We start from the raw sequence: 24,599 nt of genomic DNA, 5'->3' as shown, positions 1-24,599 counted from the left end.
GCTAGCCAAGGTATTTTGGCTAAAATATTTTTTGTAATGTTTATTTTTAATCAAAATTTTTACATGAAATTAAAAAAAATTATTAAAAAGACATTAGTACCAATAGATACTCTATGCACATAAATTAGAAAAATAAATGGGCCAATTTTTAACTATGTGATTCTTTAATTTTTTTAATATTTACAATGCATAAGAAAGACATCTGTGCCTCACCTCCACAGATGTTCTCCTTCTCCAAAGGGAGTGGTAAAAGAGAAGGTACAGCTTCAGTTCAGCTTCAGCAGTGGCTTAGTATGGCTACAACAGTTTAACTGGCAGTATACACCAAGAGCACTGAGACAAATTGTCTGCATGTACCTACACACTCACAAAAACAAGGACATGAAACCACTGCAAAACTTAGGACTGGGAAAAGATTTTCCTGTACTCCCACTGCAAAGGTGTTGCACTCTCTCTACATCTCAGGCTGTGTTCCAAAGGCAAAAATTAGCCTAACTTTTCACAGGAGCACGCAAACAAGACTCTTCTGTTTTTACTGCTCACCTTGGAAATACATCAGCATGAGGTGAGAAAACATCTTATTAATGGATGTTAGCACTCCTATCAGCTGGTGCCTTTGGCTCTTTCTTTAAATGCACATGTGGTTAATTGTTAAACAGCATATGCAGAATGTAAAATTATTTTCTGAAGAACCCAATTTTTTCTTTTAAACTAGTCCAGAATAACTAAACATAAATACCAATGTCCTCAGGATGTGGCCTTGTCTAAAGCTTCAGCTAATTGGTTGCATGCCAAATACTCCACTTAGTTATAAAACTTCCTTTAAAAAATAACTAAAATATAACTGAAATAAAAGTAAAACACTTAGAGCATTCCATGTCTAATGAGTGCTTTCCAAAGCCCTTTGCCCAAACTAAATATATATATTAGGTGCTATAAGAACAAAAATGTAAGCTGCTTTTTCTTTGATAAGCATCTTAAAACACATCATAATTAAGGCACACCACAACATGCTGCAGCCTCGCTGTAAAAAGAAGAATGCAGAAACAAAATGTAGTCAATGTGGCATCACTAGGGGCTGCTCAAAAGACAATTTTGCTGCAAACGGAGAAGGGGGAGAACCTGCCTTGTTTGGGGTGCGGGGGAGATTAAGAAAGGCAAAACCCAGAATAGGTTTGTAGCAGTCAAGTGGAGAGTAAGAAATAAGAAAGCTTAAGAAAGCTTTTGTAAGCATATCACAAGGAGAGTGAGAAAAGGAGCTAGAAAGAAAAAAGTTCTATTAAAAAATGAGAATAGATAAAACCACAAGAGATATTTATTCCCTCCTTACATCTGTCTTTATTATGACTCACTTCAAACATAGAAGTAGATTTAGGAGCTTAACTGTAGACACTTTTTCCTATACTTGATAGGATCAAATGTTGCATGAAGGCCTTGTTGCCTTTAAAAATCATGGCTCAGGCCTGTTACTTTGGCTAAGTAGAAAAGGACTGTGGGAAAGAGACACAGTTGAATTAAGGGTAGAAAAACCTGCTGCGTGACCATCGCGTGCTCACATCGTGGCGTATGGTGGTTGGTTGAATTATGTTTGTTGTGCTTTAAGACTGTGTAAACAGATAACCGGCGAAGTGTTTAAAAAGGCCGGGTTTTTGCAATAAAGCAGCTCTCCTTTGCACCTGCCTGGAGACTCTGTGTCGCTCATTATTGCAACAATCAAACTCAGTCCTGTTATGACAGCATAATACCAGCATGGTTTTCTTTGATTAAATTATTCCCAATCCACACTAGAGACAAATAGCTATTTCTGACCTACAGATGTATTATTGCTGTAAACTGACAGAAATATCACTACTCTCTTTCACTGGTATATCTTCTGCCTAAATCTGACTGAAGTCATTAATTCCTGAGTTTGTGGTTAATATTCTTCTTCTTAATAAGGTCCAGGCATGCTTATTTGGAAAGTAAGGTTGTTCATAGGGAAGAGAACGCTTTGGGGAGACCTCGTAGAGGCCTTTTAGTACCTTAAAGAGGCTTTTAAAAAGGAGGGACTTTTTATATAGGTAGATAGTGACAGGACAAGGGACAGTAGTTTTAAACAGAAAGCAGGCAGGTTTAGATTAGCTGTTAGGAAGAAAATCATTACTCAGAGGGTGGTGAAGCACTGAACAGATTGCCCAGAGAGACTGTAGATGCCCCATCTCTGGAAGTGTTCGAGGCCAGATTGGATGGGGCCCTGAGCAACTCGATCTAGTGAGTGGCATTCCCTCTTCATGGCAGGAGGGTTGGAACTACATGGTCCTTAAGGTCCCTTCCAACTCAAACCATTCTATAACTATAAACAACTAGGTAAGAAGGCACCATTTGAAGCATTTAGGTTTATGTGCTAAAAGGAGGATATTATTGAGAAAGGAGATTACAAATCAGTCTATCAAATCAGAATCCAAGACTCCTCCAAAGAGTTAAAATATTTAGATTAAGATGTCATGCACTGCCTTTACACTCAGTATAATCGTCACGAAAGCCAAGCAGACCATGCAGAGTTCTCAGTCTTAGTGCTCTCCTTACAAAACAACTGCTAAAAAGAGAACTTCTCAGCAGTGCCATCCTTCATCGCTGCTTTACAGGGTTTGAATATGCATATGTTCAACATATGCTTTTGACTCTTCACTGCAGAGCTATTTATTTTCATTTAAAAAATTTTCCCAAATTAAAAAATAAATCACACTGATTTTCATATTTTGTATAAATACATGATTATTCTTTTAAAATATGTGTTAGGTGATTTTTCACATTGCAGTTCCTAATGATGCGTTAATTTTCAGCAGATAAAAATGCAACCCACTAAGAAGAATTGGAGAGGAAACAGTAACAAGTCAGCTGACAAATTTAAATTCACAGACTGACTTCAATGGCAGTAGCTGGATTTGTTCCTGCTGAGGTCTAGAAATCCCCCTGTCCAAGAGCATTGGGACAACCAATGCAGTGCTAAAGTAAAAGTACAACTGGACTTTTAAAGTATATTTTTAATGCAGGAGGGTTTCAACCTTTCGCTTCTATTATCTATTTCAGCATTTGTTCAGCTGGGTTTTAAACTAAGCAGAAAATGTCTCATCAGTTCACTCACCTCATTTACATTGAAACAAAATGGCAGCGCTTCCATTGTCCAAATTATGTTTCCAGGGTTCCAGCCAGCAGCCAGAAAATACATGAAATGGAAAGTTGTTTGTATACTGAAAGATGAACCCTCATGAAGCTTCACATTTCATGTATTGCTGCACTCCACTACCTAAAGAACGACATATGTGAAGAGTGTTCTGCAGCTGTTAATAATCAATGCTAGGAATAATACAAAAATGTAGATTACAGGTTACTTAACTCTTGATGTCTAGAGCTATGCAACTGATTTTACTTTCCATTGAAAGTCTGTGAAAGAAATGCACTTTTAGAGGGTAAAATCCTCTGCTCTATGTTGGACCTCCACTTTGGCACATAAAGAAAAATCATGTGCCAGAATTGTCAATTTATTTCCACTGACTAGAAAGGCTGATTGCGTGAGTAGGTCACACGCAGATGTGCACATCTGCCTGATAAACTTCACCTTTAATGCTTTTATGTTGCCCTTCCAAATATGGGAGATGCAATGTTCAGTTACAACGTGCACCATATGGCATACACAATGTGGAGTAGTCAGTGTTTCAAAATGTACTGATATGTAGGAGGTGTTTCAGATCAGCTTACACATCCCTGAATAGCAAAGGTGGGGATGAAGTCACAGATGTGTACACAGAAAGCAGATTTGTACTCAGAAAGCAGATTTGTACACAGAAGGCTGGTAACATGTTTGCTAGCCAGCACATGGGGAACATTTTTTATGGTCTGACCCCGTAAGCTAATGTGTAACCTATATTCAAATTTTCACAGGATATTTTTCATGAAAAAATATATCCACTATTATCAGGTAGCAGTTCAATACATGGTGGAATTTAGCAAGCAAGACACAATTGTCACTGAAGCGCCTGCAAGGGTATGGGCACAGGTAAGAGAAGTGACGCCTTCCTAGCTTTCTGAACCTTCACCTTCTTCCTCACTGTCTTCCACACACATATTTAAAGAGCTGATTTGTTTCCCCTAGCAAAAACAAAAGAAGACCACAAGAAAAGCGAGTAACAGTTCTTACGTTGTTCGCTTTTCTTGCAAGTTGCTCTAAAATGTATCTGGTGCACTCTGGTGGCTGCTTCGGTAATTCTTAATTCCATGACTTTGCGAAAGGTGAAACAGTAACTACCGCTGCTGCTTTTGAGACTATCCACATGAGCACATGAATTTATTCTAGTTTATCCTCTTTGGTTTTTCTTGAATGCTTTCTCGGGAGAAATTCAGATCTCGCCCATTGCTGCCCATCTGCTTACCTTATGTAAAGCACAGCATGGGGATTGAGTGGTTGAGGCTCTCATCTGCCTTATGTTTTTGCTCGTGGTCAGACAGCTGTTGAATTTTACCCAGAGAAGTATATCTGTTTCTGTAGAGGTAATTTATCCACATGTATTTGTAGTGTGACCTTGCAAAAACCCCCATATCAATCCTTGCTTCCCTTTCCCTGGAACAGGGAATCTATATAACAGGGCTAATAATATCTAACTATTTATGAGGATTATTCACCATATGTTCAATTACATTGAACGGTACCAAAAAACGCAGCAAGTTATTTCCCGTTACATCACTACATTTACTTTCATTTGGTGTGTGATTTAATAGGGATAAAATAGCATAGATTTCTGCATCCACAAGCATAGAGAACAGATGATAAATCTAGTGCACTTTATAGCATCTCCACATGAGATATAGGACTTTTGGGGAAAACTGAATGCCACAACTGATGTTTCATGCCACTTTGGGAAAGGGGAAGCTATCATGAATGGTGGAGACTAAGAGATTTTCATTGGTAACTCTGAATGACCCCTTTTTCTTGAGCTACTTTTGATACAACTTGGATTTTATAAACCATGACTTCACATATGCCACTAATTATGAAAAGGTGGTTGTATTTTCAGAATATAATGACCTTGCTCCTTCTTAATTCTCCCAAACTATTACCTAAATGTGGTGAACACTGAATACATTCACTTTGTTGTTGAGAGGCTGCTGTCATGAAGGCCAGAAATCCTAGGTTTGTCTCTTCTCTTGGACATTGCAACCAGCACCAAACCCACTGAAGAGACAGGAGTGGAGAAGACTCTTGTAGCTAACAACCCCAGCTCTCTTCTTTAGGCCAGGAAATAGACCCCTCTATCCCGTATTTGAGATGTAACAACTGATGAACTCATCAGCTGCAGTTTCACCAAGAAATATGGAGGGGGTGCTAGCAAGCACAGAGAACATACTTGGAAAGAAATGAGTGATTTGTTGCTTCACAGACAGGCTGTATCCATCGCTCGGGTTCAGGGTCTGTTACCACCATCCCCACCCCCTACTTTAGATCAGGCTCCAGAAGGGTCTGGGATAGTTTTTTTCAGTCTGCATCTGGCTAGGAAGTTGAAACCATGCTCTCTCCCACACATGTTAACTAAGTCAGTCGGCACGCTGACTGGGAGCTCTTCTCTTCCTTACCCTTCTAATTTTGCTGTTGCCTGCAGATTTGATCACAGCTGAAGTTGCAGAACAAAAACATCTGGTGAAGTAGAACAGAGCAACCACAAAGGAGAAGAGTTTAGTCAGTCAGGAAAGCTCATGAAAACTGTGACACAATCCTAAGCTGAGCAAGCCAGAGCTATCCAGAAATGTCATTATGCACCGAGGAGAAATGCATCAGAACAAAGGAACAATTGCATGAGTCATGGGCTGTGAGAAAGAAAACCACTTCTCTATAAGGGTTGACGAATACCACTGAAAATTCAAGTTAACACAATGCAAAATATTCTTAGTTCTTTCTTACTGACAAAATTATTCATTTGGCATCATCTTCTTTCATCCCAAACAAATCTTAGAGAAGTGTTTCCTTCTCTCACATTTTACACTGCAATCAAATTCAGCCACTCTTAATATGGAATATTTTAAGATGTCAGTGTTATTTTTGCTATTTTGAGTGGAAACAATCTTCTGAATTCAATATGGATTTTAAAAATGGTTCACATCAACTCAGAACTGCATTTTCCAGAAATTTAACTAAAATCCAAAAGAAAGACACCATTCTTCAACCACATGTGAGGTTCCAACTACAGTTTAAGATATACCATCTTAATGGGACAATATATTTTATAACCACATTTGCAAGTATCATAGACAAATCAGAAAGAAGGCTTGGAAGTTCCCACAGTCTTGCTTGTCTTGCCTATTTCATGAGCTTACAAGGCTCATTTCACACAACCATTTTTTTTTTTTTACATTTTTTGTATAAAATAGCTCTGACAACAACATTTAGAACTTTCAATTTTGAAAAAAAATGAATGTAAGTATATGATATTTGGGATTGAAAACATTATTGTAACAAAGATTGGACAAATTTGAATGAAAAAATTGATAAACTTAAGCTGTAAGAAAAAACAGATTGTTTATGATAGTACTTTTTATTTACTCTTCACAGGTACTCAAAAGCAACTCTCATGAATAACAACTACAAGGACAATTAACATGAATAATTGTGCAAAAATTTGTATAAGAAATAAATATGTGAGGTTTTGTTTCTTTTTGGCTGAAAGCCAGTTAGAAAACTGAAAAAATACCAGTCATACACCAAGAATAATAAAAACTCACAGCACTATTACAGCTCTTCTGTAGTACCATGTACCCAGCAACAACTACAAAGTTCATGAGTATCTCTAGACTGATGCATAGCCATATAAACAAGTCACAAATAATTTTAAACAAAGCATCAAATCTGCAGCCAATAAGGCTTCAGTCCTCTTAGGGTACATTTGTGACAATCACAAGTGGTTAATTTTAATAAATTTGCACTAATTTGCTCATCTTTGACTGCAAAGAAATTGTGATAGGTTTGTAGAGCAAGGTTCAGACAGAGCTGCAGATTACAAGGCAAGAATATACTACCACTGCCGTGTATTTTGGAAGCAATTGCTGGAGTTACAGAAAGCAAAACTTGAACATTTGCCTACATCAAGATATTATAGTGTAGTTTCTGCAGGAAAAACATAACATTTGCAGTTCACTTGGAAGATATTCACCCCTAAAAACTGTATTTATGTTATAATGGTTAGATTTACTTTGATTTGCTGTACTGTCTTACTATTTAATAACTCACGCTATGCACAATACTGTTCGCCATATGTCCAAAAAAGTTAAAAAAAAAAGAGGGAAGCTGAAGTAACTTGAGGATGCATATGTGGAAAGCAATGTAAATGTACATGAATGTAAACATAAATATTATGGGGACATCTATGATAAAGTCTCCTGAAATTTCAATCTATCAAATACAATCATAGGGTTATTGGGAAAAATTAATACGGTCACAAACAAAATCAGAACAGTACTGAACAACACAAAACCATCTGGGGAAGTGGGGTGGTTTTCAGAGGAGGATGCACACATGTATCCTGCAAGAGGGAAGAGAACCCAGGGAATGGTTCCAAGCCATATGGCTGCCACAGGGAAGTGGGGTCAGAGTGAGCAGTAACAACTTGCAGCTGCATTGATGTTTGGTCTTTGATGAGAAAGACCATCTGCAGCTCTTGGCTGCCCCTGGTTACATCTTGGCACTTGAAAATCAATGGGAGCAGTGATAGTAACTTGCATCAGTGGAAGAATGCATTTTTCTCAGGGACAGAAAGCAATTCCCAGAACACTATCCCTTATACACTATCTCCCCCTATCCCTGGGGAGCCTGTTCAGTGCTCAACCACCCTCTGGGTGAAGAACGTTTTCCTGATACCAAACCTAAACCTCCCCGATTCAGCCTCAGGCCATTCCCTCGGGTCCTGTCACTGGCCACCACAAAGAAGAGATCAGTGCCTGCCCCTCTGCTTCCCCTCATGAGGATGTTGCAGACCACAATGAGGTCTTCCCTAAGTCTCATTCAGGCTGAACAGACCAAGTGACCTCAACCCTCCTCATAAGGCTTCCCCTCAGGGCCCTTCACCATCCTCATGGCCCTCCTTTGGGCACTCTCTAATAGTTAATGTCTTTTTTATATTGTGGTGCCCAAAACTGCTCACAGTGTTCAAGGTGAGGCTGCACCAGTGCACAGCAGAGTGGGACAATTGCCTCCTTTGAGCAGAATATTTTTTACTAAAAATAAAAGCGAATTGGCAGAAGGCACTATAATCTGGTCTGTAATATTTCCATCTCAGAATTTAGATGACTCCCTCTATCTCTTACCATGGGACAAATTATTTAAAATATCAAAGAATCATCAGCATCTCTTTTCTATCCTTTCTTGACCAAAAAGACAGTGTTGTGCCACTTTATATACTGTGAATGAAGAGACAAGCAGATACAAAGAGCTGAGGATTGCATTTTGTGTTAATGAAAGGTAACATTTTGAAAGGTAACATAATTTCCAGCCAGACTACCATCTCTGTATCAGTAATTATGCATTTTAACAATCCCAGTATAGTAAATCAGCTGAGTAAACTTCTGGTTTCACCACTTTTTCCAAATACATTTTCTACCATCTTTAAAATTGAAATAGAAGTGAGCACTTTCAGTAAATCAAGTATTCCACAGTTTCTCATTGAAAAGGGGACTCACCTTGTATGTGAGCATAAATGACAATTAAATTTGGTGGAAAATATTACAAAGAAGATACCTCTAATACAATGTAGTTCTTCTACTCTTGAGTGGATTTAGCACTTAATATTTTACCTTTGTTTTGGAACATCTTACAGCAGTACATGACAGGATAATCATCTGTAGGAGCTTTCATCACCTGCTGGCTGATGTACAAAAGCTTCAACTATATACAAGTACCTCCACTCGAGGAGACTTTACAATTTTCTCAGAATTGTAACAGTGTTATTAATAAATATCAAAAAAATCACATTTCTGTTAGCTTAGCTGGTTAGGAACAATCAAGTAGTACTCAAATGAAAATCCTATTGTTTGTGATTTGCTTTTCTCAAGCTGTAAGGTGAAGGACAAACCAGAAGCATGGAAAAACCAGCATAGAGGCCAAAAACAAGCAAACCTCAACTATTATACAAATGGTTTTTTTCTCCCTCATTGCCTATATATGCAGATATATAATGATCAGCACTCCAGTGTTTCTAATTCCCTAATAGGCATTACCATAGATCATCTGAGGTTCTCAAGGCAACAGATGATAAGGATTGATAAGTAGATAAAAGGCAATTTGATAAATTATAAGATAAATGCCTACATTGCAGAACAGGAAGTTATGTTTCCATAGCTGAGATCATCAGTGTTTGTGAAGAAGGTAGCTTTACTTCATCAAAGGCTGAAAAAGATTTGGGAAATGGGGTTATAAATGACAGGACAGTAGAATACTGCAGCTTTTCTACTGCCAGAGCACATCAAGCAAAATGATGGCCCCACTGGACTCAGAGACTAAGCTTCTGCCGATTTTCCTGAACTAATATTTCAGCTCCTTGTTCCTGTCCTGTGAGCTCAGCATCTCCTGCAACATTTGGGCCCCTTTACACTCATCTCTGAGGTGATGCAGAAGAGATGGGCACCAGGGTAGCTCCTACCAAGACTTCAGTCCCCTGGCCCAGGACCCATCCACCGGCCACTGGATAGTCCACCAGCCTGGCTTTCGGCTTGTAAATTCTCTTCTGAAGAACAAATAAGTAGATCCATGAGTGAAATGTTTGCTCTCTGGGTTTTGGATCCATAAGAGATTTGCAATATTTAAGTATTCAAATTGCTTTTTCCTTGTGGTTCATTTGTTTGTTGGGGTTTTTTTCACTGGGGGATAATTACAGGACAACCAATATTTTATCATTCTGCTTTCTTTTTGCATTTTTTGCTTAGATCACCTTCTGATTTATTTCAACATCATTCTTAGTACCAGAGAGATCCTTTAAGAAATAGCACTATGGTAAAAAACTACAGCACTCTTTCTTTTGGGTAAAAAAACCCAAAACAGACAGGAGAAGGGAACAGCAATGTGAAATTCCACAAGAATTCATGTACAATTATTCCCTTTACAGCATCCACCAAAATGATGGGATTACCAGGTGTCAGCTCCCTCTGCCTTTCTTGTTCAGAAAGATACTCACAGTTCACACTGGGCACTTGTCAACAGCACTCAAGTTTTAGGCACATCCCAAAGGAATTAGAAGAATTTGGGGCTGGAAGCTTTCTCACTAGGGCCTTCTACACTTTAATTTTGGCAGTTGAACTCTTCCAGAATCGGTACAGAAAAAACACACTAGTGTAGATAAATTTTATCAATATAAGAGTACTTGTAACATTTAATACCTGCTCAGGTATTTAGGGGGCTGTAGTAGTATTAAGTGCTTTTCTGTTGCAGCCACAGTAGGGCCTTTCCTAGTAGAGCTATCATTTCTAAAAATCCACATTTCTCACTGAAATAGGCTGGTTTTCAGGAGTGCAAAAGCCCAAAAAGCACTTCCACAATTAGAAAAATTATCTTCAGCCATTGAACCTTCGGACATGTCTTAGTTTTAGTTTTACCAAAGCAACAGCACAAACACCACACGTCTCTATGACAGTTTTGGGGATCCTGGCCATGAATAGACAGTTAAGGGGAAAAAAGCTGCATGCTCACCAAAATAATTTTTTTTTTCTTAGCCTGTTTTTTCCCTTCAGTTGCTTTGGAGCATCACTAAAATTTAAGACAAAATCGCTATAAAAGATTATTGTTACTCTAAGAGCAGTTGCTCATAGGAGCAGTTTTCAAACTGAAGATTCTGCTTTTTCCTAGCCTCAGTTTCAGAGTTATCTATTTGTGGAAGCATCAGGTTATTATCTAGCCAAAGTGCATTTCATTACAGTAATCACAGGAAGATATTTTCACAAGGAATCAGCCCAATGTATAATGTGTGCTGTAACATTATGGAGAAATATATATTACAATATATAACCATAATAGTTTTAAATGTCTTAAGTGCTGCCTAATGTACTACACACATGGGCAAAATTGCAATGTTGTTCTTCCCCTTGAAGCAGGTACATAATATTTTAGCTGCAAACAAGCTGTGAAATAGTAATAATTTTAGGATGTTGCCATGTTTCAAGTACCCTGCTTTAATCAGTAGAATTCCCTACTTTTAGCTATTCAGTTCAGACTACTGTAGCTATTTTAGTCAACCTAATTTCCTATTCTCTTGGCTGCAGATAAGTACTTTAATGAAAAGCATGGCCAAAATTTTAAAATAAAGCTTCATCACAGTTGCTGTGCAAGGGCCCACTACGTGTACTGTATTTTGTATTATTCACAATTAGGGTCTGAAATTACAGAAGTGTTGGAATAGATGATTAAGTACCATTCTTAAATTATAGACATATTGCAAAGTACAGAAGAATACTGAGAATATACTTACAAATCTCCCAATAGCATTTACTGTACTATAGTTGGTGTATGTCAGAAAGACTTTTAACTCATAAAAGTACATGGCAAACTCTTTTGGCATAGCATATTCTTACTGAAGCAAACAATGTGCATTAATGATAAAATAAGTATTGGCCTAAATTGTACAGTCAGATCAGGTTTTCTGTTAAGAGGCCGATTGTCCCAAACATCCGAATAAAATATAATGGAAGCTGTATTTACATTTAAACAATATTCAGATTCAAAATATATTAAATACCATTTCTATTTCAGGACAGTTGAATATACCTTGCTCATACAAGTAATCCTAGTTATTTGACTGCAGGCTACTGTAATTACAGGACCAATTTTAAAAAGCCACCAAACACTCTTAGAGAGCAGAGAAGGTAGTCTACAGGTGAAGACAGGGAACTAAATTATTAAGATACAAACCTCAAAGGAGAAAAAGAGTTATATCAATGGATTGTTCACTGTCTCTTCCAGCAGCAGCACTAAGGGGAAATAACAGTAACTGCAATGAAGAAACTGATTCAAAACAAACTGAAGGGGGTGGCATTTCACATAATGTTTCATTACACAGCGTTATTGCTTGCCACAGGATGCTGGTGAAGCTAAAAGCTTACACAAGTTCTCGGCAAGACCGGACACGTTTGCAGAAAATACATCCATGGACTATTGCTAAACACATAGAAAGAACATCTGGCTCAGGAATTGCCTGGCAGCATATGGCTGCAGGTTGGTGAAAGCATTGGGAATATTTCCCCTTCTTTAAAACTCTTTCACGGGTGTCTTATAAACAAGTAGGATACAGGTAGGTAGACTTTCTATCCAAACAGGTAGAGCAACTTTTATGTTCAAATAGGCCATAATTTAAAATAATTCTGGTTTCTTGCAACAATGAAAGTAATGGAGATGCATGTGAATGACAAAAAGTAGAAATTCGTATATAGGACATTAGCAAAAGTATCTTTATTATACTGCATTATTTTTAAAAATATCTTTTTAAAAAGTAACACATCCTATTTAATTTATGATTGAATTTATTGAACTTTTTGAGGATACTATTTCCTGATTAGATTTTAAACCATCACCTTTCAAGGAAATCTGGATCACATTTAATATGCAGTGGTCCCAGGTAATTCTCAGGAACTCATTCCCAACCATGGATCTTGTGATGCACAGGTTGGCTTGCTCCAGCTTTGCAGAAATGAAGCAATTCTCCAATTCTAGCCCCTGTAGTTGAAACATTTTAAACACAGAGTAACACTGACAGCATACTTATCTGCAGAACACAGGCCCCTTTCTAAACTGCAAGCCATGTCCCTAGCTCATAGTGGATGTTCAGTGTTATCTTAATTCAGTGAATTATGTATTCAAAAAATAAACATGCATTTAAATTTTAACAGTGCTCTTTAGTCAGTGAAACTGTTGTGTTTATGCCCTGACTGGAAATGTAAATACCAAAAATGTCAGTGGACAAACAGAAAGACATCTGCATCACTGAATTTCTGAGTGATATTTTGAGTTAATGAATAAAAACTGCCAAATGCATTTTGCTACAGCAAAAAGTAAAAAAAAATAGAACACTTCTGGATTAGAACACTTCTAAAACCAATCTGTTCTCACTGTAAAATGTCAGTATATATTATCAGGTCCTATGTCCTTCCAAAGATTACGTTCACAGGCATCGCCAGAGCTCATAATACAGCTCATACTGATGCCCAAAGACTGTCCTGCTGATTGTTTGGTTTTGGTGTTATGTTTGAGTCAGCAGGACTGAAGCCTAGGAATGAATTTTGAATGAATTTTAAATGAATTTTATTTAGTTCAGATTAAACCAAGATAGATGGTGCAAATAAAATAAATCCCCTTGAGAATACTCCCAAGAACTCATCTGTTTGAAGATGGTGTTAAATACAGTTTACACAGCAGATATTTAATATAAGCAGATAATTCCATATTTTGTTTCCTTCCATTTCATTCCTAAACACTTGATCACTATTCACACATTCTGCAGTGTCATGAAAATACCTGCAATATTTAATTTTATCTATTAGGGGCTACAGTTTTTTATTTTGCCCCAACTATTTGTATTTACATGCAAAGTCTCATTACTGGAAGCAGCTAACACAAAGGAGAACGGCAGAATCAAGTGATTTGCTAAGTTAACAATCTCAGCATGAGTCTCAGCTAATTCAAGAGTAGGTTCAAAGATCCTCTGAATCACAAATTAATAGTTGCACAAATTCCAGAGCATGATTCCAGAAATTAATGAGAAGCTCAGTCTCTGTGCAGACAGTTCATGGGGTGGGTGTTCCAGCCTGAGGAACCATCAACCTCAAACATTAAGGAATTTTGTTTCTCACAGTGTGTATCTGATAGGAAGAGTAGAACCATTTTTCCTTTCTATCCTGCTATTAGCAATATTCTGTGTTTTGCAAAATAGGCAGCAGTTTTGTTTTCACTTCCCTCAACAGCTATGGGGCTAGAGGTGTATTTTGGGAGACTGAACATAAGTCCATTTTCCCCAGAAGCTGAGATTTCTGCTGCTGGAAATTCTGAGATGACTCTGAGTATTTCTGCCATCAATAATTAGAATTGTTTATAATAATTGTCTGGATCAGAGCAAACCAGTTCCTAATCTGACACTCCCATAATCCTTTCCCCTTTGCCTGTATATTTAAGAGATTTGTACCTTTGGGGTGATCTACAGCACACATACACACAGTGCTGGGTAATGGTGGGTGCAAACCAGCTGCCTTCTGCAGCTTCCATTCTTCTTGTAAATACTGACATCCCTATTTCATGTTCAGAGGATTTTACCTGAAATTATAATAAAGTTTATAGTCTTGAAAGGTACAGAATTATTTGCCTAACTTTGCCTGATTTTTAGTGTGACCCTTTTTTCCCTCCCCTTTATCCATGCCTGAATTCCATTGTGTTCCCAAGCTAAACTCGGAAAACATACATAAAGGACAGGACCTTCAGGTTAAATTCTCCAGCTTCACAAGCAACAGCGGTCACTATTCTGTGCACCACCAACTCAAAAGATTTTTTTTGTTAAAAAATAATACAAATGCTCAGCCTTCTGCTTTCAAGGAATGCTTTGTCATTTAGCAAGCTTTCATCCCCAGTACCAAACGCATTCAATATATGCGGGCATACCCGTAGCTGTCAGTCAAACCAGCACCTATAATGGGACTATGATCCAACAGTGCCCAAACCAGATTCTCATGGATGAGTTTCAGAACTCCAAGATTCACCTAAGTACCCAACAATTTGAAGCTCAGGGAATAGGTGAGGCAAATGTATTTTTGTGTCTTGAAAGTAGCAGCTGTCAGGAAATACAGAGATGTCAGCCTGATACCCAGTTCCAAGGACCCTCCAGCTCCAGTAGCTTCAAAAGACTCTACGAACTCCATGCTTGGCCTTCTGCCAAGAGTTGTGATTACAAAGTGTCATGACATACAATGCTTACTCATTTTTCTTACGTGCCCCAAATGCCTGGGGTTTTTCCTCATGACAAGTTTTGGATCCTGCTGTTCCTAACTACAGAACTAAAAATAAAGTGCTGGTGCAGAACAATGTCTGTTGGTTCTTTGGGTACTTACTAAAGCAGCGGACAAAAATAAACAAGACTGTACTATATGTAACACATGGATACATTTAAGAGGGTTTTATTATGATACAGTGTTCATATTTACTAAAACATAAAATGGAATGACTGAGCTTGTAATGGTGCAAGTAACAATCTACCACCTTTTTTTTTTCCATCAGATTAAGAAGGAAACAGCTGTTGTCAGATGGCAGCATGATGCCAATAGTCGAACAGGAAGGATTACAGCATTCAAGTCATCTTAATCCTTGTGCATAAGCATTAATAGAGGCTTTTCTTTCACCACAAATGGCTAATGTAGCTAAGCTCTGACGATGGTCTGAATTTCTCACTTACCTAGGGAAACTATATGCTGTTAGTAGCATAGTAGATGAAGTAATATTTCCTTTAATAAAAATGTCATGGAGGATTTACAAATCTGATGTAAACCATTAAATTGACACCACGAAGCCCAGACCATTAAAATGGTATCTCCACATTAGCTGTAAAGACACCTTGAAAGAAAACATAACATCCTTTACTGCAATTAAATCTATTATAAACAGCTCATTATGATTTCCTATTTATCAAATTGATCTGGACCTCATACTCTGCTGTGTGAGAGAGTTCAAAGGAAATTGCTAAGGGCACAGAGTGCAGGGGGAGTCAGTAAATACCAGGCAGTTCATTGCATAGAAACTGCTTTTGTTTAAGAGCAGAAACACTGTTCTGAAAGACTAAGACATTTCAAAGTGACATTTACTTAAACACCTCTGTTCTGTCCTCATTTCATGTCTGTCTATCCCATAACACTGAAGGCCTTTGTTGATCCCATTTCTATCTAGTATATGTGCATGCATTCATAATTCTTATTTTTAAATGAATCTTAAAAACATCTAACTTACCTCATATCACTATTACATATTTTAATGTTCTTTTATTATCATCTATATTTTGACGAGTTTTACTGCTATTATTAATATTACAACAGCAGTAGTTTTAAAATTCTTTCAATTTTGTTTGAGTCAGTTTTTATTGACCTTACTGGGTATGTCACTTACCAGAAAGCTGAGAGCCAGTGTGGCACTGTGGTGAAGAAAAGCTAAGGATAAATTTGCTGCTAGAGGTACTTCAAAGGATTATCACACAGCCCAATCCTTCAATTTTATTAGAAATTGATCCCTTAACTGAATTAACTATCCAAGCAGGTTTTTATCCAAATTAAGTTTCCTTAAGTTTGTCTACAGGCAGATGGTAGCCTTTAAAGATTATTGGAGATATAAACCATTCTATCTAATATATGTAATTATAAATCAATACTGTGCTCCTAATTCGTAGAAAACATGCTTTTCTGTGGCTATGAAATCTCTTGTCTCATTATGCCCAGGTCTAAAAGCATTTACTGTCATAATAGCAAAATGTAGTATTTATCAGAGTTGTTAATCTGTTGCTAGTGCTGGCCACCAAATGCAGGGCCATATGTTTCTCTGCTGGGAAGAAGAGAGAGGAGCAAAATTCTTTTCACAGAATCAAAATTTTATACAGGAAAAATACATGATAGATCAGTTCTCCTCTTGCACCCACCCTTTGCTGTAGTGCCCCCAAACCCTAATTCCTCCATCCGATAACTGTTCAAATTTCTGCAGCTCCGTTGGACACATAGTGGCTAAGAGCTCATTCTGGGTTGCTGGCTTCTAGTAAGTAAAATGTGCTTGTCTATATTTTTTTCTTGAGTTGACTTTCTATTAATTTTCACTGTATTCAAGCTCCTGCTTTACATCTCTGCCATCTCAAACCTTACTTTATATAGCACTGTCTCTTGTTTTGATCTTTGTGGTGCAGAAAGAAAAATTACTGAAGTGATGCAACTTTTCCTTCCAAGTTGATCGACTCTGATGGCCACGCTGGCTTCTTTTTTTTTTTATCCAGAGATTATGAAGGAAGTTTTGACAGTACAGAGGGAGAATGAGGGTGATAATATATATATATATACTTATTACATGATAGACATCAAGCATCCATTGATTCTATTGACCACTCTTGCAGGGAAAAATTAAAAAAGTAGTATTAGGCTTTTCAATCCTTACTGCAGTCAGTTTTGCTGAGATGGTATGTCAGGAAGGATTAACAGAAATAAGCATCTGAGGAGGAAGAGTAAGGGAATGTAGGTCTGTGTGCATGCCACACATACTCTTGTACTCCCTAAGAGAATGAGGAAAACAAGCTCGCAGTTACTGCAGCCAGTGCTGAAAAAGCCACCATAAGGGCTACCCAGCCAAGGCCACGCCTGGTTTGACAGGTAGTATCAGACAGAAGAGACGCTGTCTGAGAAATATCTGCCAACCATCCTCCTCCTTGGTGGCAAGGGTCACCTTCCATCTCCAAATAGCATAAGTGCCTCTTCCTTTCTATTTCATCTGGCAAGCCTGGTGAAAAGCTGAAATCTTGAGTGTCCCAGAGCATGTTCCTTGGGCTCTGATAATCCTCCCACCTTTGTGTGGTTTCCAAGAGGTATCACATGGAGCAGATGGTGAGAAATTAAATGATAACAAAACATCAGTGATGGCCTTCTTTAGTCAAAGATGCAGTTAAGTTCAGCTGAGGGGAAACTGCTGGGTTGACACTCTTAATTCATTCTGACAATTTTTTTGTTATTTATCATAGATTGGTCAGAAAGTGGCTTAAGCCATTTCAAAGCAATGATGAAGGAACATCCTTTTTGAGCCAAAAGTGCTGATGGAAGAGGGTAAATTCTTTGCAGAGCTGAAATACAATAATTTAGTAATCCTTTTGAGTCAAAATGAGCTGAATTGACAACTTTAAATAGCATGTTGTTACTAACAGCATTTTGCTGAATGAATGCTTTTTACATTGCATGTCACTTTTAAATAAAAATGAGAGTTCAGGCTTATACACAGATGATTCCTAAGCCGAAGACCTTGAGTTCTCTGTTCCACAGCCTCACCACAGGCTTCTCAGATGATCAGTATCTTCTGAAGGGCTGGCAGCTCCATAAAGATCACTGACAAGTCTGCAGCATCTTCGGTTGAGAAAATAAATGGATTTATCTAAACACTGTATAAGGTAAGAGGAAAAAGTCTACAAGAAAGGAGGCAAGAGGGAGGAGCAGCAGGGGATGACAAGAAAGCTCTGTCTTAAAAGTCAAAATGTAGGGATAAAGCAAAAAATTGCCAAAAAGTCAAGCAGACTCCTGACAGTTGACAGGTCTTGACACCTAGCAATATAAATTAAATTACATATACTATTCTTTGACAGTACAGAGAAAAAGAGAAATTAAATGGCAGCGAAGTTGCTGCACAGGAAGAATGAAGTTGAAATCAAAGATAATGTTGGCATGGCCACCCCAAAACTTCCTGACTCAATACTCTGTCAGGATAATGACAGCAAAGCCAGACAACTCCTGAAAATCTGTGGATAACACTACACTGTATTCAAGACAGCAGCAAAGTTTTTAAGGTTCAGTAAAATTAAGGCAGGCAGAATAGATAATCATCTGTCTTAGATACTGAAATAATTCCCTTAATTCAATAGTAAGTGATTACAAAATTCTATCAGCTCAAGTGATGTCATATTACCAGAGAATGTCAACATAACATAACAAATATAACTCAGAAAGAGAAAAACTGACAACTTTACACCTGTTGCTCTGAGCTTGACACTGTGCAAGTCTTTTTTAGGAGCTTCAAAGGAAAGCGTATTTTGAGACATGGAGGTAAATGAAAAGCTGGGATAAAATACAAGGCATTATTTACCTTCACCAAGGCAAATACAGACTTAAATAATAAAATACCTTGTATTAAGGATGGGGGGCTGCAGGAGACCTATCCTATATGGCCTTCAGTATTGCATTTGATACTGGAACACATAAGGACTATAACTACCTACAGAGCTAAACAGGAGAATGGGAACAGTGCAAGTTTGTAAACTGGGGAAGGGCTTATCTGAAAAGAGACAGCAATACTGAAAAGCAAACCGATGAACTGGGGGAGTCTTCCTACTAAAATTTTGCTAGGTTCCCTATTATTAATGATCTTAATATTTCATATTTTTGATTCATAACTTTGGACAGAAAGCATCATGTGACATTTACTGATATTATAAAATTAAGGATATCGATTTAGAGAAAGTCCAAGATATTATGCAGGGAAAAATGGATTAACAATAAGACTGAAAAATAAAAACCATACACAAGTGAATGAATTTAATAGACTTAATAACTAGATTTTATGCTATAAGCCAGGGGGCTCATCAGTTTGAAATGACAGATACTAACTGGTCACAAGACAACCATCATAGTGTTGTACAGCAATAAAAAAGGTATCAGCAGTTCTGTGTAGATCTAGCCATATGAGGCTAGATAGCAGAGTTTTAATATTATCACAGGCATTGATTAAACATTAATTAAAATTATAGTGTCACTTTCAATCACTCATAATCAAGAAAGATGTGGTCAAATGTGGACAATCACATGGAGAAGAGCAGAATCTACTCAGCACGAGCAGCTAAGAAGCAGCAATAAAATTGCTTTCTGTGAGTACTCACGAACATATATATCTTGGGTGGAAAAATCAATTTCATTTCACAGAAAATGTCAATACAAAAGAAATATGTAGAAACTTTCCACTGGCAACTGTAGGTAGACAATTAGAAATTAATTTCTAAATTCAAGGGGACCATGGTTCCATCCCACACACCCATCGAGAAGGACAAACAGCCTAAGCTTTAAAAAAGCTTCATATGTTTATGAAGTAGATTAAAGATAGTGGCTTTTTTATAAGCTGCAAGGTAGCACTCAGAGAGATAGAAAGTTCTTTTCAACCTGTCATACTTATGTGTTGTGTTCCTACACCAGGGTATAAGATACAATACAGTGGCTACATCAGATATTAAAAAAAAAAAAAAAAAATTGTTAAAGACACATTAAGCTTCTAAAAGAAAATGAACTCAAAAACTTCAGAAGTCAACAACATCAGGTCTACGTGTCCCAGTATGAAAATTGTTTTAGGGTATAATTTTACAAATCAAACAAAATCATCCACAAGTATATCCTTGGCTTGAGTGGGGAGGAGGGACTGGTAAGAATAAAAGACCAGCCAACAATCCATGCAGACCATTTGTATGCTACTGCAAGAGCATGAGGAACCATAAAATAATACCTGTGCTCTATAACCTCACCTGCAGCACTCAGCAGAACCCTGTGTCCTTTTCTTGACCATCAGAGATGGCCACACTAGTACCAAGCCCAGAAATCATCACAGTTCCCTGGAATGCTCCAAGAGAGACATGAAACTTCTGAAAAAAGATTCACAGGGAAACACTTTGCCCTAGTATGTTAGCCAGGGATGCTGAACCAAGAGGTCCAGACTGTGTGTTTTTGTAACAGCAACAGCAGCAGCTTCAACCTCTGCTGGGCCTCTTAAGCATGAGGTAGCTGTGTTCCTTCCTCTGCTTCTTCATCCTCTCAAGAGAAGGATAAGGAAAGATGCTCCTTCCTCAAGCTAACCATGCACCACCACATGCTGAGGTGTTGGAGTAGCATCAGTACAGTGTCCTGTCCAAACTTCTTGAACTGAGGCTCCTTTAAGAAAAATGTGCCAGTCCAGTTAGGAATGTTCCTCAGGCAGGATTCAGTCCATCAGCCACATCTTAAACCATGTAGACCCAAACCATGCATTTTAAGAAGCATATTGTTCACACACATTCCAACACTGCACAACCTAAGTGAGATCTTTTGATGAATGTAAAGGGAATGAATCAGAGGGATGAAATAAGATGTAACTGACAGTATAAGCAGAAGGTTTTTCTTATTTGCTGGACAAATTTTAAAGATATAAAAATTTCATATAAAAAAGCAGGAATCTCATGACAGCTCCAAAATAGTCTTATTAGTTGCTGCTTCAACTAAAACTGCATTTCATGTGATCACTTTGAGAGGCAGGTTGTGAAAACTAGTAATTAATTGATAAAATTTTGAACTTCCAAAATAGCATTTCAAGCCTGGGACTGTGCTTTTCCACATGTGTAGTTTAAGCATTTGCACTTCCTAAAATGAAGAACTACACCAGCCATGCTTCAGTTTGAATTTCTGCAATACAATTTACTGTGGAAATCTCCTTGGTAGCATTGAATATTCCATCTCCTCATGAATATCTTACATTCATAAGTCTGCACCTTTGTCTTCAGTTTGCTTGTGTTGCCTGGTGTTGTCATTGGGAACTGCTCTATCTGCTGCCATCTCCTTTGTCTGTTGTTCTCAAGAACCACTGCTCATTTCTTTCTTTTGCGCACTGCTCTGCTCTCACTTGGTGCACAATCTTTACTTATGTAGAGATAATTACATAATATATTTATATGAAAGCATCTCGCCTTGCTGAGAACCTAATTTAGTATTTTTATGATTAGTTTCTTGGCTGATCCATTCCCATTCAGTGAGCCCGCTTTTGTCTGACTGAAACTAATCAGAAGTTTATGACTCAGCTGAATGGGGTTTAAATGGTACATAACCATGCTCTATGAGGGTTAATTAGTTGAGGTAAGTATAAGAGACCAAGTACTGCTATATTATTTCTTGTAGTGTTATGAGCATTGCATTTCAGTGTATTTACTTCTGATTTTCAGAAAGGAGACTTTTTAGAATAGTTGTATAGAACCCAAGGTTTTAATATTGTTCCTGTAGCTTCAGGATCCTGTGTTTTGTAAGGTGTCAAATTCAAAGACAGGTTCGTATGATGTCCATATTTCTGCTAACTGTGCAAGTCCTAAAGTGATTTGAATTAATTATCTACTGAAGTACTGAATTAAGGGCATAGTTACTACTCTCTAAGGTTCTGATTACAGTAATTGTTTGGGCTGCCCAGTGTACTGTTTTACTGTCATAGTCTAATCTTGTCACAAACTATATTCTTAGAAATTTATTAAGTACAAATTTTAATGTTTAAATATATTTTTCCTAATATATATTAGCATAGTATTTATTCACTTAACGGTGGCAGAACCTTAAAATTAAAGTCATAGACTGGGACCCAAAGGTTTAGAATTTACACAGAATACAGGAGTTACAACTTACCCTTAGCATTTCTGCGTAGGGTGAGAAAAAGGCATAACACTGATGAGAAGCATTTTTCCCATCACACCAGCTACCTAACTATTCTTAACTCAGACTGACAGCTAATTTTTTGGCTTCCTTGCTGTTATCTGGTTTTTAGCTACTTCCATTCTCATGAATAGTAAAAAAAATATTATGGCGTGGCTACCCAGAAGACTACTAAAGTGGTTTAACCAGAAATTATAGTATTTCAAGAATATGTCAGACAATTTCATATGTATGCACTTGTTTCTACATTATTGTTTCCTGGACTAATTTTTATTTTGCTGGTCACTTACTAAAGGAGGCAAATAATAAGCAGCTGGTAATGCCTAATAGTAGTTGTTAATGTCTGACTGATATTGACTGAAACATCCATTCCTTATCTATCACGATTTTGTGGTATGAATGGAAAAACAATATTATGTGATATTGCTAAAATCAATCCGCATTTTAAGCCTACAGACTCACTAAAGATGACCAAGCATGCAAATTTTCCCTGTCTTGCTGATGGATACTGGTTCTGGGGAACATCTTCTGCTCATTTATGTCCTGTTAGATACTGCCACTATTTACCATTCCAGCAATACTCAGTGAAGTAGCTATTCTCTGGTTTAGCATTGAAAAATGGAAATTTATCATTACTCAGGTTCTTCAGGACTAATAACCTTCAGTTTTGCAAATGTTGCATTTACTGCATCCCTTTTCAGCCATATCTCCAACAGCTCTATTTCTATAAAAGCATATTGATTGACTTCTTAACATCTTCCCTAATTTTATTGACTTCTTCCACCCAGTAATAAACTACTCAAATTCTGCCTTCAGCCAGGGCACTGACCAGGCATTTATCAAACTTTCAGATATGCTGTTCACTGTTTCTCAATCCCTTGATGCTCATCCAGCATGAGAAGTGCATCCTTAAAGTTTATTGAACTTGTTAGCCTTTTTACATATTTTCTCATGATACCTACAAAACACTTGACAGGGATCAGGATGCTACTGGATAAAGAACATAACTTTTTTTATTTGCTGCATTCATTCAGCTGTCTGCATTAATTGCTGTTTCATAATTCCCTTTATACTATAAAGTCTTTGAGGCTGACATTTATTTTTTAGTCTGATGTTTATAAAGCAAAGAGAGCCATGAAGCTCTGGTTCAAAACCAGCAGGAATATTCCTTTAAACAAATAACCACTGTTAGAGGAGAACAACAGAAGAAAGGCAGGAGTAAGGAATTGGCAGGGGTTTTTCCTTCTTGACTTCCTTCTCTATTTGCCCAGCAAAGTAACACAGTATAAAACCACAAAAATTTATAAAATTAGAGCTGTGATTTTGGTCAGACTTACAGAAAAAGTTTAACAGTTATAGCAGTTACATCAGAGAAAAAGCCCAGTTAAAACTGGTGATATTACATTCTTTTCTCATGCAATTAATGTCAAAGTATTATTATTTTAATAATTGTTTAAAAAATATCTACAGACTGCAGGTATTCTAGGAATCAAGTCTTAAATCATACCAATAAAAAGCTACAGAATAATTGATTGCCCTTTTTTCCACTCATTCCTATGGCTGTCTTGAAAAAAATTAGGTAATGAAATCAACTCTCAGAGCAGCCTTATGTGAAAAGGCTACACTAAAATATCATTACGTTCAGAAATTAAATTTCTGTTTACAACTCTTGATACATGTTATTTGAGTTTTCAATCAACTCTTTTGATGTACATCAAGTGTTCAAATACAGGGGAAAAACAGTGATTCAACAAAACACAGTGGAACATCACCGGGAGTGCGCACTTTTTTGCTTTCTCTCCACTCAGTGCAAAAATACTTGTATTTACCGGCTAAGTTCTAATTAGAATAGATGATACTGGGAAAAACGGCTTAGTATTGTATCCTGACAGAAGCCGTAAAACAAAAAAGACTAACTATGCAATTTGTCTAACCCATGCTACTATAATTACGCTACAAAATACTGTAGGGACACCAACTTTTCAGACTTTAGACTAATAACGGGCGTTTTCCACAATCGCACCTTGCTGCCCTGCGGCACCGCAAGACGCACTCAAGACGCACTTCGGGGAGCGGCTGGAAAGAGCCCGAGGCGGCGGGGAGCGGAGCGGAGCGGAGCGCGGGCGGAGCGCCCGGCCGGGGCAGAACACGCTCCCACCCGCGGTGACAGCCCCGCCACTGCCACTCGCTCCCGCACCGCGCCGCGGTTCCCTTCCTGCGTGTCGCGCCCGGCGGGCGGAGCAGCGCGGCGGCCGCGCTCGCCCGCCCTTACCTCAGGTGCAGGTAGTGCACCAGCTTCGTCACCACGGTCACCATCTTCCCGGGTCGCCTTCCCCGCCGCTGCTTCGGGGCCGGGAGGGACACGGGGTGAGGAGGGAGCCGCTATCGTGGGGCTCCTCCGTCAG

The 24,599-nt window shown here is 38.0% G+C and overlaps 1 protein-coding gene across 1 annotated transcript in view; it reads right to left on the bottom strand.

The window, feature by feature from the left end:
• ARHGAP18 (Rho GTPase activating protein 18) overlaps window positions 1-24,599 on the bottom strand; it is a 94,857-nt gene extending 70,258 nt beyond the window's left edge. The window contains exon 1 of the mRNA XM_069010794.1: window positions 24,467-24,599. The gene's annotated coding sequence lies outside the window, so the exon portion shown is untranslated. The remainder of the gene's footprint in view (window positions 1-24,466) is intronic.

The sequence above is a fragment of the Aphelocoma coerulescens genome, chromosome 3 (genome assembly GCF_041296385.1).
Source record: "Aphelocoma coerulescens isolate FSJ_1873_10779 chromosome 3, UR_Acoe_1.0, whole genome shotgun sequence".
Lineage (NCBI taxonomy): Eukaryota > Metazoa > Chordata > Aves > Passeriformes > Corvidae > Aphelocoma > Aphelocoma coerulescens.
This window is presented reverse-complemented; position numbering and strand designations above follow the sequence as displayed.